A 15408-nucleotide genomic window follows, 5' to 3' on the forward strand; every position below is an offset into this window, starting at 1 on the left:
GGTTTTCACTTTCTTTAGGGCAGAGTTCAATTTTCTTTGGATTTGCCAACACTGGGATATAGTAATTTTTCATGACATCAGGCCTGTAAAGTGTAAGAGAATGTTTAAGTGTTTAAAAACATTGAAAAAGTGGACAGAGAACATTTTATCTAAAGTGATAAAATTGAAAAAGACTTCTTCAATTGTTCAATAGAAAAAGATAAAGTAACTCATGACATTAGAAATTTTATAAAAGTAGCATCAACTCAACTTCTTTTAGAATTCATTAGATATTCTTTTCGAATTTGCCTCTCGGACCACCACAAGTTTTGGCTCTGTGGAAAGATGCAATTTTAGCTGATGTCAAAGAATGATGATGGACAAGATCTATCAATTGTATCTAAAATGAAATACTTACTGAATGTCATACCACTCATGAGGTTAGAGTCAGAACATTTATAAGGAGACTTTGTCTTATTAGAATGTTCAGTCTGACAACAGACCACAAGTCAGATTGATTAAATGAAAAGATGCTTAATTGTGACCATACTCTTATCTGGTAGCCTCGTGAAGATTCTATCAGCATCTTTACTGTTACCCTGATTACTAAAATGTACTATTGACATAGAAATTGTGCAAGCCTCTTTAACTAGATTTAGGCTTACTTGTTGGCAATATTCAAATTATGTGTAGATGTTTTCTTAGGAGAGATGCCGTCTGCATGTTCTTGGAATATATATGGGTAACAGGAACTTTTTATTTACATTACACAAAATTTTAGAAAATATTTTTCAGTAAAAATGTATATTTTGAGTAATAGTTGAAAGAGCATACATGCTGCTCTGTAAGCTGTTTGTTTTGTTTTGGTTTGGTTTTAATAATATAAGCATATTTAATACCTAAATAGTATTCCCTTATGTGGATGTAGTATGCAATATTGAATAAATCCTTTATTAGCGAGTATTTACTCCCCCTCCCCCAAATTTTCCCTAAACAATATTGAAATGAACTTCTTTTTACATTCCTCTTTGCAAAATCTGATTTTTCCCATGAAGGGATTTTTATAGGAAGTAGATTATTTGGGACAAGGAGGTGTGCTCATTGCTAGGAATTTTTGTACACATTGCCGATTTCCCGCCTAAAAATACCAATTTACACACCTACCTATGCTTATGAAAGTTACTGTTTTCCAAACAGCATTTGAAATTCTAGGTGGTTCTCTGGGCAGAAGGACAGAAGAATGCAGTGGTCCTATGCTAAAGCCACTTACAAACTATTTAGGGAAATTTAACACATGAAAATAGTTGTCCTCATTTCCATTCCTCTTCTGCTATAATCAGTTCTCCACACTGCGGTCAGAGTGGTCCCTTTAAAATGCAAATCAGATTAATAAATGGTTCATGGGGACTCTTGCAAATGTAAAATTTCAAGCGAAAGCTGTAGTCCATAATGTAACATTTGTAGATGTTTTTAAAAGGCAAATCAGATCATGTCCCTCCTTTGCGTACAATACTCCAGTGGCTCAGAATAAAAACCAAAACCTTCACCTGGGCCTCAAGACAGGCAAATCTGGCCACAAACTGCTGACTTGTCTGCCAATACTTTCTCTGCACGGCCTCAGCGCCAACCACTCTTGGCTTCCTGCCTACCCTTGACCACGCTGAGTTCATGCCTCTCTCATTCAGGCCTCGCATTCCCCAACCCCTCTGCCTGGAATGCTCTTCCACGACACAGGTCTCGGACTTACTCCCTCATTTCCTTTAGGCTTCCACTTCCTTACATAGGCAATCCCTGATCTTAAATAAAACGGCACCACCTGTCACATTCTACCCCTTTAAGTAGTAGTGTTTTTTCCTTTTTAGCTGTTAGGAAGGTATCTACTTATTTTTTTCCCCTTATTGATTGCAGACTTTCTGGGAGCAAGGACTTTGTGTATTGGGCTCATTACTCTGTCTCCAGTACGTTGAACTGTCCTTGGAAGCCCGACCACCAGCCCATATCCTGAATCTGTGGGAATTACAAAAGGGCACTCCTGCCTCAAAATATCAGAATGCCATGCTCAGTGAGCAGAGTTTGCGTTGTAAAACTGCAATGGTAATTGTGAAGTAAATGACATGCCCTGGCGGTGAGCAACGCATGATTTGCGCAATTATAAACATCGATCCTGTGCTTGAAAGGTTATATTACTGAACCAAGTTCCTTTGCCCTGTGAGCGGCAAGCCAAATGCTGAGAAGCCAAGGTTTGCAACCAAGAAAGAGTTTATTCACAAGGCAGCCAAGCAAGGAAACAGAGAACAAGTCTTAGATCCGCCTCCACTGAGGCAAGGGGGTTGGGATATTTATGGGCTGCGCCTGGTGGTCCTAAGCTGGCGAAAGGTGATTGGAAGCGGGAAGAGGTGACGTAATCTGCGGAGGCGTATTCCGTCACTGCGGAATTGCAGCTGCGTATTCAAAATGGAGGCGCTTAGAACAGGAGTCCCCAAACCCCAGGCCGCGGACCGCTACCGGGACCGTTCCACGGCCTTTGAGGAACCGGCTGCACAGCAGGAGGTGGGCAGCAGGTGAGCCAGGGAAGCTTCATCTGCAGCTCCCCAGCGCTCCCCAACGCTCTCCATCGCTCCCATTACCGCCTGACCACCCCTCCCCCACCCCTGTCTGTGGAAAAATTTTCTTCCACGAAACCGGTCCCTGGTGCCAAAAAGGTTGGGGACCGCTGGCTTAGAAGGATCTGAGGGTGGAGTTTTCCAGTCCTCAGACTTCAAAAGGCTATTCATCTGCACAGGTCCAGTTTTAGGGTCGGTGGGCCCAACCGGCCTTAGCGGGGCTCGCACTGGACGAGAGCTGACTCCAAGTTCCTGTAAAACAACTGGGCTACTTGAAGCTGGGAAGGTAGGCAATGAAAGAGAGGGAAAGAAAAAGGAAAAATATCGCCAGCTTCATCAGTGAAGGCCCTTTACAAGCAGAGGGCTTTTGACAAGCTGTTCCCATATCTGTTGCTCTTCAGGACAAGCTCTAGAGTTCCCCTTAGCCGTCAGCTTCTGTTAAGTCCGTGGGGCATGGTTTCAGTTGTAGCAAGCAATAAATATTTGTTGAATTAATTCATGAGTGAAATGACATGACATCCATTCAAAGATATACCTGTAGATCCAAATTCGTTGTAAAATGGAGCTCTGGTACATTTTCTTAATGGGCAGTACATGGGTGTCACAAGCCAAAGCAAAAATTTGGTTATAGTCTTTGAAATTGTACTAATAATATACCAAGTCGGATGAGAATAAATAGAAAAGTTAAGGAGAATAGGCTTTAACAGATGTTCATTTATAGTTGGAGAGAAAAGGGAAAAATTTCCGTCTGCTCAGGTGCCTGTCTTGAAATTCTCACAATTTTTTTTGCAGACAGTTTGGCTGGTTTCCAAACATACATCATTGCTTGTCTGGTATGAAGAATGCCATCTGTGCAGTATGGAAATCCTTCTTTAAAAATGGACTGCTAATTGTACTCCGGGCAGGTGCTGTTAAAGTGAAATCAGGTGTCAAGCTTACAGTGGTCTAAGATGACTATGCTATGTTGAAAAAGAATGGCATTACCATATTGTAAGATGGAATTTAAGCATGGTATGTAAGCATTCCATTTTTGGGGTGTTGTAAAGGTCAGATTGCATAGCAAAGCTGTAAAACTTTCAAACTACTTCCACCATCAACAATGGAATAAAGCTTTACTTTAAATCAAGGATATAGGCTACATCAAAGTTATAGATTTCCTCACTAAAATATCTTTCCAATTATAGTTTTTTTCTGAAAATTACATGAAGGAGGAACTGAAAAGTATGACTACCGATTCCAAAATAAATTAATTAATTTTGTAAAATTAGTCAAAATTAGTTTTTCATAGTTATTAAATGGAACCCATTTTATTATTGGAATAAATAGACTCAATGGTGTCTTTTTTAGCCCTCTGCAAGGCAAAATAACCAATTTACTTTCCTTAAAAGTATTAATTAAATAGAATTATTATAGGCTATCACAGTTATTTTACTACAGATTCATGATGACACACTCCCCTGATACTATGCTAATTCGTATAATGCAAGATAGAAAAACCTCTCAGACACATTTTAAAGTATGAATATAGATTTGTCTTCTCCAATAAAAAGTCATCATCATTATAAACTCTAACTTCGTTAATGCTTATGGTGTGTGACCTTTCCTATCCGCGATATGGTTAACGCGTTATACCGTTTAATCCCTACAGCAGCTCTATAAGAGTCCAGTATTGTTCTAGGCTACAGATGAGATAATTGAAGCTTAGCAAGTTAAAGCATCTTGCCTAAATCCATACACCACTAAATGGGGCTTATAGTCAAATCTGTTGAACCCCAAAGCCTGTGTTTTGACCACTCCAAAAATAGTCTCTTCATAAAACAAGCATATTAGGTAGAAGGATTTCCCTTATTAGCCCATCTAATTGCAAAGGAAATGTCCCCAGCATAGCAAAATATTGTAACTTACATACCAATTGATATCAGCTAAAATTTCAGCCACTGTAGCCAAGGCAAACAGAGCTACAAACAGGGAGTTTTAAAGGCCCCTCCTTTACCATGAATCTAGTGGGTCTGTTAAAGCCAAGAGACTTAAAGCTGGAAGCTTATTCTTCTATCCAATTCCAATTAGCTCTGTTACCTTGTTTTGTTACCGAGTCCAAGCTCGTACTGCTCGCCACAGGACAGGCCACTAAATAGACTAGTTGGTGGGGCAAGGAACAGCAACTTTATTCAGAAAGCCAGCAGACCAAGAAGATGGTGGATTAATGTCCCAAAGAACCATCTACCCGAGTAAGAATTCAGGCTTCTTTTATACAAAAAGGCAGTGCAGGAGCACCGTGGCTGGTTGTTAACAAATTTCTTGGTGCAGGAATCCTTTGTTCTGGCAGCTGTCCATGTAGGTCTGCTCACAATGTTGCTGTAAACCTCCAACAAGACAATTGTTATTTTCTGCTCTGCAACTTTTTATAAAGGTCAGAGCCTTGAGAATGGGCTATCTTGCATATTTCTGGCTATAGGCAATACTCTCTTAGATGCAGAGCCAGCGTGACCAAGCACAGGCAACAGAGCACAAGGGTTAGAGCTGAAGGAATAGATACAATACGGAGTCAGATTTATTCTTCTCTGTCACAGTTTCTCATCTTGCAATGAATTCGAATTATCAAATAAGACTTGGAAAGTTGTTACTGCCAGACACTGGGTTTTGAACAGAACTGGAAGCTTAAGTATCAAAGGAGAATCCAGAAAAATGATAAAAAGTCATTTGGAGCTGTTAAAACATAAACTGAGGTATATTAAAACTTTTAAGAGTTTGAGCAAAAAGTGATTCAGATTGGGCAGCAGCAAACCAGAAGTGGTTAGGATCCCACTGCTGACAGGAGCTTGAGGAGAGACTTATGTAGAGAAAGTTTGGAAGCAAAGTAAGAAGATTATTGATAGGCTGTAGCTTAAATCCTAGTTGGCTGTTTGTAATCGGTTGTCCTTAGCGTTTTAATTTCATGTCCTTGAGGCACTTATAGGCTTAGATTTTGGTTTGCTTACATTGGCTGCTGTGGCATTAGAGCCACCTCAGTCTAATTAATGAAACTAATTACCTTTACATGATAAATCTCTGCATTACAGCAGGATTTAGTTCATTAAGGTGTGTTAAAAACAAGACAACAGGCCCCAAATTGAGTTGCTTATGCTAAATCCCATGTCATCAAACCAAGACTTAATTAACGTTTTGGCTCTCCCAGAAAATGAATCTTCAGTCCTTCAAGGATCACCTGATCAGCACTAGTTAGGTAATCTGTCGATTAGGTAACAGATCTTTGCCATCCCCTAAAGGAAAGTAACTTTGTAATAACCAACCCACTTCTTTGTCAGTATAACTTTCTTGTTCCTGCTCCCTTCTGCCTGTAAAGGTTTTTCATTTCCTACATGTCCTCAGAGCTCAGGTTGGAATTGATTTTTGCTCAAATAAATGCTTAAATTTAATATGCCTCAGTTTATCTTTTAACAGTCCTGGAGTTGGAAGAGGGAACTGAAGAGACCCCCAACGGCCCCAGGAGCAGTGAGCCAGCAGGTGAAGGTACCTGTCGAGCCCCTTCAGTTCACTGTTTTCTTGCTGCCTTTGGAGGTGGGGAGTAAGTCCCTCTCCCATCGTAGCATTGCAGCTTTTGCATCACGAGCTTTCAGACTTGGAGCATTTCTGGGTCTGGGGTAGGGCTGGGTCTGCCTGGGTCCTGTGTGAGGTTTCAGGTGGGTAAAATTTTGCTTTAAAACTGCACGAGTGGGTTAACTTTACCAAAGATCATCTTGAATTACAGTGGCCACAGTGGAGAACTTTTAACCTAGATTAGCTTATCCATTTACCAGGTGCTCTAAAGAAAAAGGGGTCTCAGCCAAACGTTCACCATAAAGGATAGAGGGAAATGACTTTTCCTTCTCCACAGTTTCTGGTGACCAGGGAGAGATTTGCTGGGACAACCCACTTGCTCTAGAGCCTGTAGAAAGGATGCTGGGAAAACTGACAGAAGCCAGCAAAGGGTAAGAATTTTTACCAAAGCTCTCCCAGATGTCTGTTTTTGTTCCCTGGATAAAAGAGGAAGGTGAAATTTCATATTGCCCGTTTCTTTCACATTGGCAAGAAAAAACATGTGTAAGAGTTAGATCTCTGAATTGTGACTTGTAAATTTGCTTTCAGGTACTCTTTGGTTGTTGATCTGTCCTCTCCAGGGACAGCTATTGCCTTCTTGTTTGGCTTCTGAGAACTTGGTTGTCCTGAGAACTTGGCTTTCTGCCTGACTGGGGCACACAGGTTCTTGTGTGTCCAGGCAGCTTAACCGTCAGGTTGGGGACCCCGAAAATATGGCTTAACAGAAATGTGGGTTTCACTCCATTTATGGCTAGGGTCCCACCAATTGTTGCCGGCTCTCAGGGAAATTGTCTTTCTTTCTTTTGGTTTTCCTTGGGCGTGGCTCTGGATCTTAGGAGGGTGGTATCTTCTTTACTTTCTTTGGGGATGCTTCTTACATCCGTGGGATTGTTCAGTACTTCCAGGAATATTGACTATTTGTCCCAGCTGAAACCTGATAAGATTTTCTAAGAAATCTCTATGGTGAGATGTTGGTGAAATTGAAAGCTGATATTCAGAGCCTGATAGGAGCATTTTTTTTTTTTTTAAGGCTTTCTTCCCTAAGCTAAGATTCTGAGGCCTTTGTGGAAGGGTTTGCCTCAACATTCCAAAGATATGTTCCAAGTGTAGAACATAGGAATTTTTTATTTCCACCTTAGTTGAAAATCTTCTCCTTGATATAAAGAAACAAATTAAAGATAATGTAGTTGGATGGCTGGGTCAGCCTCTTGATATCATTCTGGTTGCAACCCAATTCTTTGAGGAGTGAAAAAACAACTGTACTCGTTTTACAAATCCAGTCTTTACAAGAACAGAAATGCAGCTCTAAAAATAATTCAAAGGCCACCTATCCTTTTGACCAGTCCCCAAACCTCCTGTATGCATCTTAAGAGGCTTGCCGATATTGCAAAAGATCTGGACTTAGGAAAAAAAAAAAAAACTCTTCCTAGAGAAACTGATATCTTTTCTTTGTGCCTTTGAGAAGTAAATGTTCTACACAGTCTCCTCTATGGACCCAGAGCTGTAAGATCTCTGTTTACATCTCTCTATATGTTTATGTATATCTATGTACGTTATATAGATGAGTGATTTTCTTTCTACCTCCAATGGAATTTCCAAAATTAATTTGTAAAGACCTCAATTTAACTGGCTTAAAGAAAACTGAGCATTTATATAAATCAAGCATACTCTGAGAAATATAGAAACTAAACCAAACATTTTTCAAGTTCAAGTGATCTAGGATAGTCTTCAGCAAATAAAAGCTAGTTTAAGCTTGTTGGTTTAATTAAAACAGGCATATCTTTAGAGCTATTAATAGTAAATATAATGCAGGCATGTAACTTATTCTACCTAGGTTTACTAAAAGTCAAATAAGCTCATGTTATCTCTGTTACAGAATTTGTCAGTAAGAGAACTTAAGGTGATGATTAGCTGTTCAATGTCTCATGAAATTTTCACAAGTAATCTAAATATATTGTTAAGAACAAATAAGTTAAATAGAAATAAGTAAGATAAAAGTTTATAAATGAGCTTTTCAACAATAACTATGCTTTATGGTATGTCTACTTAAAAATAGTTTCCAAAATCTTTTTGGTAACTTGAATCCTTACAGTTATGCTGAGAAAATTAAATGATGAATATTCATTGAATATCTAGACTGTTTTGGAATAAGATAAAATACTGAAAAATTAATTACTGAACACAGGTTTATTCATTTTTGGCTTTCTTTTACCAAGGAGCTAGAGATATTTGGGTCTACTAGTAAACATGTCTGTGCCACACTGGAAAATTTACTATGAGGAGGAATGCATCAATGCTTCTAGAAATTCAGAAATGTATTTATAAATTTGCCAATATACAGAATGCTAGCATAACAGACAGTCCACAATTGCTTACTTCTTAGTTTTCACTAGGAATTAAGGATTCTAAGGGTTAAGAATTCTAATAAATATATGTAATTAAAACTACTTAGAGGGTGAAAAGAAAGCACTGTGTACAAAAAGTAGGTAAGGAAAGTAAAGTGACTGGCTGTTCCAGAATGAGTAAAAGGAAAAAAAAATAGGACAAAAACTGAATGGATGTAAGAAAGTTTAGAAGGTTTGTGGAAAAGGAATCCTGGGAAAGAAATTTTATATGTGCTCAAGCTTGCTAAGATTCAAAGGGATTTATTTAAATTTTTAAAAAATGAGGTTTAATATTAAAAGTATGCTGGTGCAAAATTAGAATTTGATTTTCTTTCTGTTGAAAGGACAAAGTTTGTTTAGATGTTGGTCTTCTCTTATAAGAAATTGTAAACAAAGATTTTGCTTTACACTTAAGTAATCTGCCTGAACGGCAAAGATTTTCCATCTTAAAATAATTTACTGTGCTTCACATTGTCTTTATCAGGTCTTTGATTACTTAAGAAAACCCAGTCTTTTCAATATTAACAACTATACAACCTTCTGTTTTTGCCTTTAACATCTTCTACTGTCACTTTGGTTAAATAGAAAATTAAATGGTATTTCATAATGATTCTGAATTCCTCTCATGTAATCTAAATTTTAATTGAAAAATTAATCTACCATGTATATTTGTAGTGAGTGACTCACTAGCCAAAACCTATAATCCATTTTTAGCTAATGTAACCATAAAATATGCAATGTAACCAAACTATGTAGGATAAGCAATGTTAGATTTTACCAACATTGATTAATGAGTGATTACTTTTATGATGGCATAGGACTATTCTATTACTTAGACCTTATTATGTGATTGTCTGTCTGAAGAGTTCAGTGGCTTGTGTGTGTTGCTTGGCTTATAATTGAATTTTGCTATTAATTTATATTATCTGTCTTTGCTCAATGATAAATAAAAGTTTTTTTTTTTTAATTTTTTTCTAGAGGTCTAGGTCAGATACAATACCTCAGGGTCCTGCTTTTATAGGTTCAGTCCTTTCCAAATGCCAGTGGATTTATCCAGTCTTCCATCTGAGGGGGTGATTCAGGAATATCTCTGCCTATGACATTATAGCAAGTAGTTGGCAGGGACTACTTTCAATAATCAGGGACTTTTAATGTCTTGAATTAGCTTTAAATGAGCTCTGCAATAGGGAACTCTCTATTGTCTATGAGGAGGACATGAGTATGAGCTGAAATCTAAGTAGATGAACTGAGATTCTGGATCAGTTGTTATAGATTGGCTCTTAGACACTTTCACCACTTTTCTGAAAATGGATATAGTTGTTTTTTAAAATTGCCCAAATCAACCATTTGATCTTTCTACCAAAACAAAGGTGTATACTTCTCCTTTCATGAAATGCTTTGTAAACCCCCTTCTTATTCATTCTTCATGTGTATTCAATATAGACATTCTTTTTAGATCTCTGCCACTCTCTCTTTACTATAATAAAGAAAAAAATATATTTATAAGGTATATGTTTATATCGAATACAGTAAGTGCATATTTTACTTTATATAATCTGTTTCTAAATGAATTCATCAATTTTCATCAATTGTTTCCTTATAAAGCTCAGAGCTGATTTAAAAACCACTGCTCTCAATGGAAAGAAGTAAAATTCCTTGGAAAGGGATTTTTAGGTAAATATGCTGAGAGAGAAAGAAATTAACATAGAATATCATGTGTTAAGATATGTAATATAAATTAGATGAAGGCTTGCAAACAATTGAAAATGTAAATCATTTTTTAGTTATATACAGTTTTCAAATATTATTAAAGCTTTCTGTATAACCTGGGATTGAGACAGGAATGTCTTCTGTAAAGTTGCAAACTGAGGAGAATGTGTTTCCAGCATATACTGATATTTCAGTAGTATCAAATTCACAGTTGAATGGAAAAACTACGCTGAGATAAAATTTTTTTTAATTGACTGTGAGCTTAGGAATTCTACTTCATATATGTAAAGTAATACTTCCATTTCACTTTTATAAATTTATTTTCTTTTATGCACTTAAGAGAGTTCATTACCAACATGACAATCTGTACTTTTTCGACTTTAACCACATAGCTATTTCAGATGAACTTTGTAACAGGTGGCATTCACATCATGTATAGTCAGGCTGCCCAGTGATGGCAAATGCAAAGAGTCAGGTCCAAACGTATAAAAAATATTGTTTTTCTAGACAGTTTTCCTGTAACAGGACACATTTCCACCTGGAACAAATCCACAGATACTTCAAAGTATAGTAAATCCCCATCCAAGCTTATTTACTCTTTCATTTCTTAAACCCACTCCTCCTGTATGTCCTACTCAAGTGATACCACTACTATCCTCCTAGATGATCAAATTTTAATTCTGAGTCTCTTCCTTCTGACTCCTTCCCTGCCCTCAAACTCAAATTGATGGTCGATAGTTCAGTTAACTTCATTTTACGTCCATCCCTTACACTCCATCTTTGCTCTCATTAACTTGACCAAGACACTCATTATTATTAGAGACCTGGATGATTTTACATTCCTGCAGAAGGATTCAAGTTTGCTTCTGGCATTCTTTTGGGTAGGAACACATAATTCAATTAGGAATGAGGTGTTTTTTAGCTGAGTTTGTCTACTTGAGGCTGGTCTGTTTCTAATTCATCCTTATTCTAGTTTGTTTGAGCCTCTCTTCATTATTGGAAATAGAACTGTAATTTTTGTCCCACACTTTACACCCAATCTTAGTCCCATAAAATTATTGAAAGTTTTGCTGAGCTTCTGATTTTATCATTTACTTCTTTCAGCTCAGTTATTTAGCCCCTGAGCTGATGCTTAGAATCAGCAAATGGTTTAATGCAGAAAAAGTACTAAATGTCAGAATTGCTAAAATTCACTTCCTTTCTCCTCAGGACCAGGGCTTATCAAGTCCTGCCTGGATCACTCTCTAATGCCTTCAAATAGAGATGCTTAAAAAAAAATTTTTTTTGGAGGTGAAGTTCACATAACATAAAATTAACCCTTTCACAGGAGATCAATCCAGTGGCATTACGTACATTCAGAATTTTGCGCAACCACTGGTTCTGTCTACTTCCAAAGCATTTTATCAACGTAAAAGAAAAACTCGCTAACCATTAAGCAATTACTTCCCATTAACCCCCTCACCCTCCATCAGTTTTCTGCCTCTAAGGATTTACCTACTCTGGATATTTAATATGAATGAAATCATTCAATATGTGACCTTTTGTGTCTGGCTTCTTTCATTTAATATAATGTTTTCAAGAATCATCTATGTTGTACTATGTATTAGCACATCATTCATTTAAAAAAATTTTTAATTGAAGTATAGTTGATTTACAGGTTTACAAGTTTCAGGTGTACAGTACATATTCTTTTTCAGATTATTTTCCCTTATAGGTTATTACATAATATTGAGTATAGTTCCCTGTTCTATACAGTAGGTCCTTGTTGGTTATCTATTTTGTACATAGTACTGTACTGTGTATATGTTAATCCCAGCTTCCTAATTTATACCTCACACACCCCCTTTCCCCTTTGGTAACCATAAAGTTGTTTTCTATGTCTGTGAGTCCCCCTCTCTTTTGGAAATAAGTTCATTTGTGTCTTTTTAAAATTTTAGATTTCACATATTAGTGATATCCTATGATATTTGTCTTTCTGTGTCTGGCTTGCTTCTCTTAGTATGATAATCTCTAGGTCCATCCATGTTGCTGCCAATGGCATTATTTCATTCTTCTTTATGGCTGAGTAATATTCCATTGTATATATAGACCACATCTTCTTTATCCGTCCATCTGTCAATGGGCGTTTTAGTTGCTTCCACATCTTAGCTATTGTAAGTAGTGCTGCAATGAACATTGGGGTGCATATGTCTTTTCCAATTACAGTTTTCTCCAGATATATGCCCATGAGTGGGATTGCTGGATCATATGGTAGCTCTATTGTTAGTATTTTAAGAAACCTCCATACTGTTCTCCATAGTGGCTGCACAAATTTACATTCCCACCAACAATGTAGGAGAGTTCCCTTCTTTCCATACCCTCTATAGCATTTATTATGTGTAGACTTTATGATAATGGTCATTCTGACCGGTGTGAGGTGATACCTCATTGCAGTTTTGATTTGCATTTCTCTAATAATTAGCGATTTTGAACATCTTTTCAGGGGCTTCTTGGCCATCCGTATGTCTTCTTTGGAAAAATGTCTATTTAGGTCAGCATATCATTGATTTTTATGGCTGAATAATAATCTATTGTATGTTTACATCACATTTTGCTTATCTGTTTATCTGTTAATGGACACTTGAACTGTTCCCACCTTTTGGCTACTTCAAATAGTGCTGCTGTAAGCACACATATCCAAGTATTTGTTAAGTACCTGTTTTCAGTTATTTGGTATATATACCTAGAAGTGAAATTGTTGGGTCATATGGTAATTCTTTGTGTGTGCTTTTTTTTTTAATAATGGTAGCCATTCTAATGGGAGTGAAGTGGTATCTCACTGTGGTTTTAATTTGCATTTCACTACTGACTATTCTTGAGCATCTTTCCATGTGCTTGTTGGACATGTGTATATCAGGTTTGGAGAAATGGTTATTCAGTAATGCTAAGATGTCAATTCTTGCCAATGCAATCTATTTAACACAATCTCAATCAAAATCCCAGCAAGTTATATTGATTCTGAAGTTTAAATGAAAAATCAAAAGACCTAGAATAACCAACATAGTACAGGAGAAGAAAAACAAAGTCAGAGAATTGGCACTAACCAACTTCAAGACAATATAAAGCTACCATAATCAAGATGTGTGGTATTGGTTAAAGAATAGAAAACTAGATCAATTGATCACAACAGACAGCCCAGAAATAGACCCACAGAAATACAGTCATTTGATCTTTGACACAGGGCAAAGGCAATTCAATGGAGAAAGAATAGTCTTTTCAACAAATGATGCTGGAACAACTGGACATCCATATACAATTTTAAAAAATGAATCTAGACATAGACCTATGCCTTTCACAAATATTAACTCAAAATAAATCATTGGCCTAAATATGAGATGCAAAACTGTAACATTTTTAGAAGATAAACTAAGAGAATGTCTGATGTTGGGTTTGGCAATGACTTATTAAATGGAACACCAAAAATGTACTCCATGAAAGAAAAATGTGATAGGTTGGTCTTTTTGAAATTAAAAACTTTTGCTCTGTGAACGACACTAAGACAAATACAAGCCAAAGCCTGGGAGAACTACAAGCCAAAGCCTGGGAGAAAATATTTGTAAAACACATATCTGATAAAGACTTTTATCTAAAACATACAAAGAAATCGTAAAATTTAACAGTAAGAAAGCAAACAACTGAATAAAAAATGGATAAAATATATGAAAAGACCCTTAACCAACAAGATATACAGATGACAAGCATACGAAAAGATGTGCAACATCATAAATCATTAGGAAATTCAAAATTAAAACAATGAGATACTACTACATACCTATTTAGACCGAGATTAGAAAAATAGCAACACCAAATTTTGGCAAGGGTGCAGAGCAACAGGAACTGTCATTTATTGCTGGTCAGAATGCAAAAGTATAACCATTTTGAAAGACATTTTGGTAATTTCTTATGAATCTAAATATAATGTTACCGTATGATCCAAATACTCAAACTCCTCAATATGTACCCAACTGAGTTGAAAACTTATGTCTACATAAAAACCTGCACATAAATGTTTACAGCAACTTTATGAATAGTGGCCAAAACTTAGAGGTAAAAAAGGTATACTTCAATAGGTAAATGGATAAACCGACTGTGGTACATCCATAAGACGAAATACTATTCAGTGATAAGAATAAATGAGCTATCAAGCCACAAAAAGAAATGAAAGGACTTTAAATTCATATTGGCAAGTTAAAGAAGTTGATCTGAAGAGGATATATAATGTATGATTCCAACTGATTGACATTCTGAAAAAGACAAAACAATAGAGACAGTAAAATGAACAGTGGTTGTCAAAAGGAGGGCAGAAGGGGAAAGGTGAATAGGTGAAGAACAAGAAATGGATTAAAAAAAATTTTTAAAAAAAATGGATTTTTAGGTGTACAAAATACTAATCTGTATGATTCTGTAATAGTAATAGATCTATGACATTACACATTTTAAAAACGCATAGAACTCTACAACACAAAATGAATTTTAATATAAATTATAGATATCAGTGGATTAAAAAATAGAAAATTAATAAAATAAAGCCATGTATAATATTTGCATTAGCAATAATCCATATTCAAAGAATTTTATTTTCAGTTGTTTTGAATTATTTATGCATTTAATTAGGCCCTAGTTTGCAAACTAACATTTTGTAACTTTCTCTGGTATTTATTTATTGATGTCCTACTAATCACTAATTTAATGGCTTACATCAAGTTTGATTTTCCTTTGGCATTCTGTAACTGTAAATACAATGGAAAAATTTGGGTATCATTATTTGCTTTACATTATACTGAAGTGTCTAATTTTTCAATCATCTAACTGACTTATTCCTCATGGTCTCTTCTACACCCCCCCCACCCACTTAAATGTGGTTCTGCACTTATCTCACATCTCTTTTTCCTCTCTATCCTACTTTTGTGAATTTATTTCCCAGGTCTATGCAGTTGAATGTTTATCATTGCCATATTTAAGTTTCTAACTTGGATATTCAAAATTTTGCTATAAATGTCTTATTTGACCTTTCACCTCAAAACTCAACATATCTATAACTGAATTTATCATCATTTTCCAAAATGCACATCTTCTCATTCCCATGAAATGTGCCCTCATGCTTAGAAGAACTCAGC

The 15408-nt window shown here is 36.3% G+C and overlaps 1 protein-coding gene across 1 annotated transcript in view; it reads left to right on the forward strand.

The window, feature by feature from the left end:
• Positions 1–6509: 6509 nt before the first annotated feature.
• AGMO (alkylglycerol monooxygenase) overlaps positions 6510–15408 on the forward strand; it is a 376559-nt gene continuing 367660 nt past the window's right edge. Inside the window, exon 1 of the mRNA XM_067746237.1 lies at positions 6510–6550. The gene's annotated coding sequence lies outside the window, so the exon portion shown is untranslated. The remainder of the gene's footprint in view (positions 6551–15408) is intronic.

Source organism: Pseudorca crassidens, chromosome 8 (assembly GCF_039906515.1).
Source record: "Pseudorca crassidens isolate mPseCra1 chromosome 8, mPseCra1.hap1, whole genome shotgun sequence".
Lineage (NCBI taxonomy): Eukaryota > Metazoa > Chordata > Mammalia > Artiodactyla > Delphinidae > Pseudorca > Pseudorca crassidens.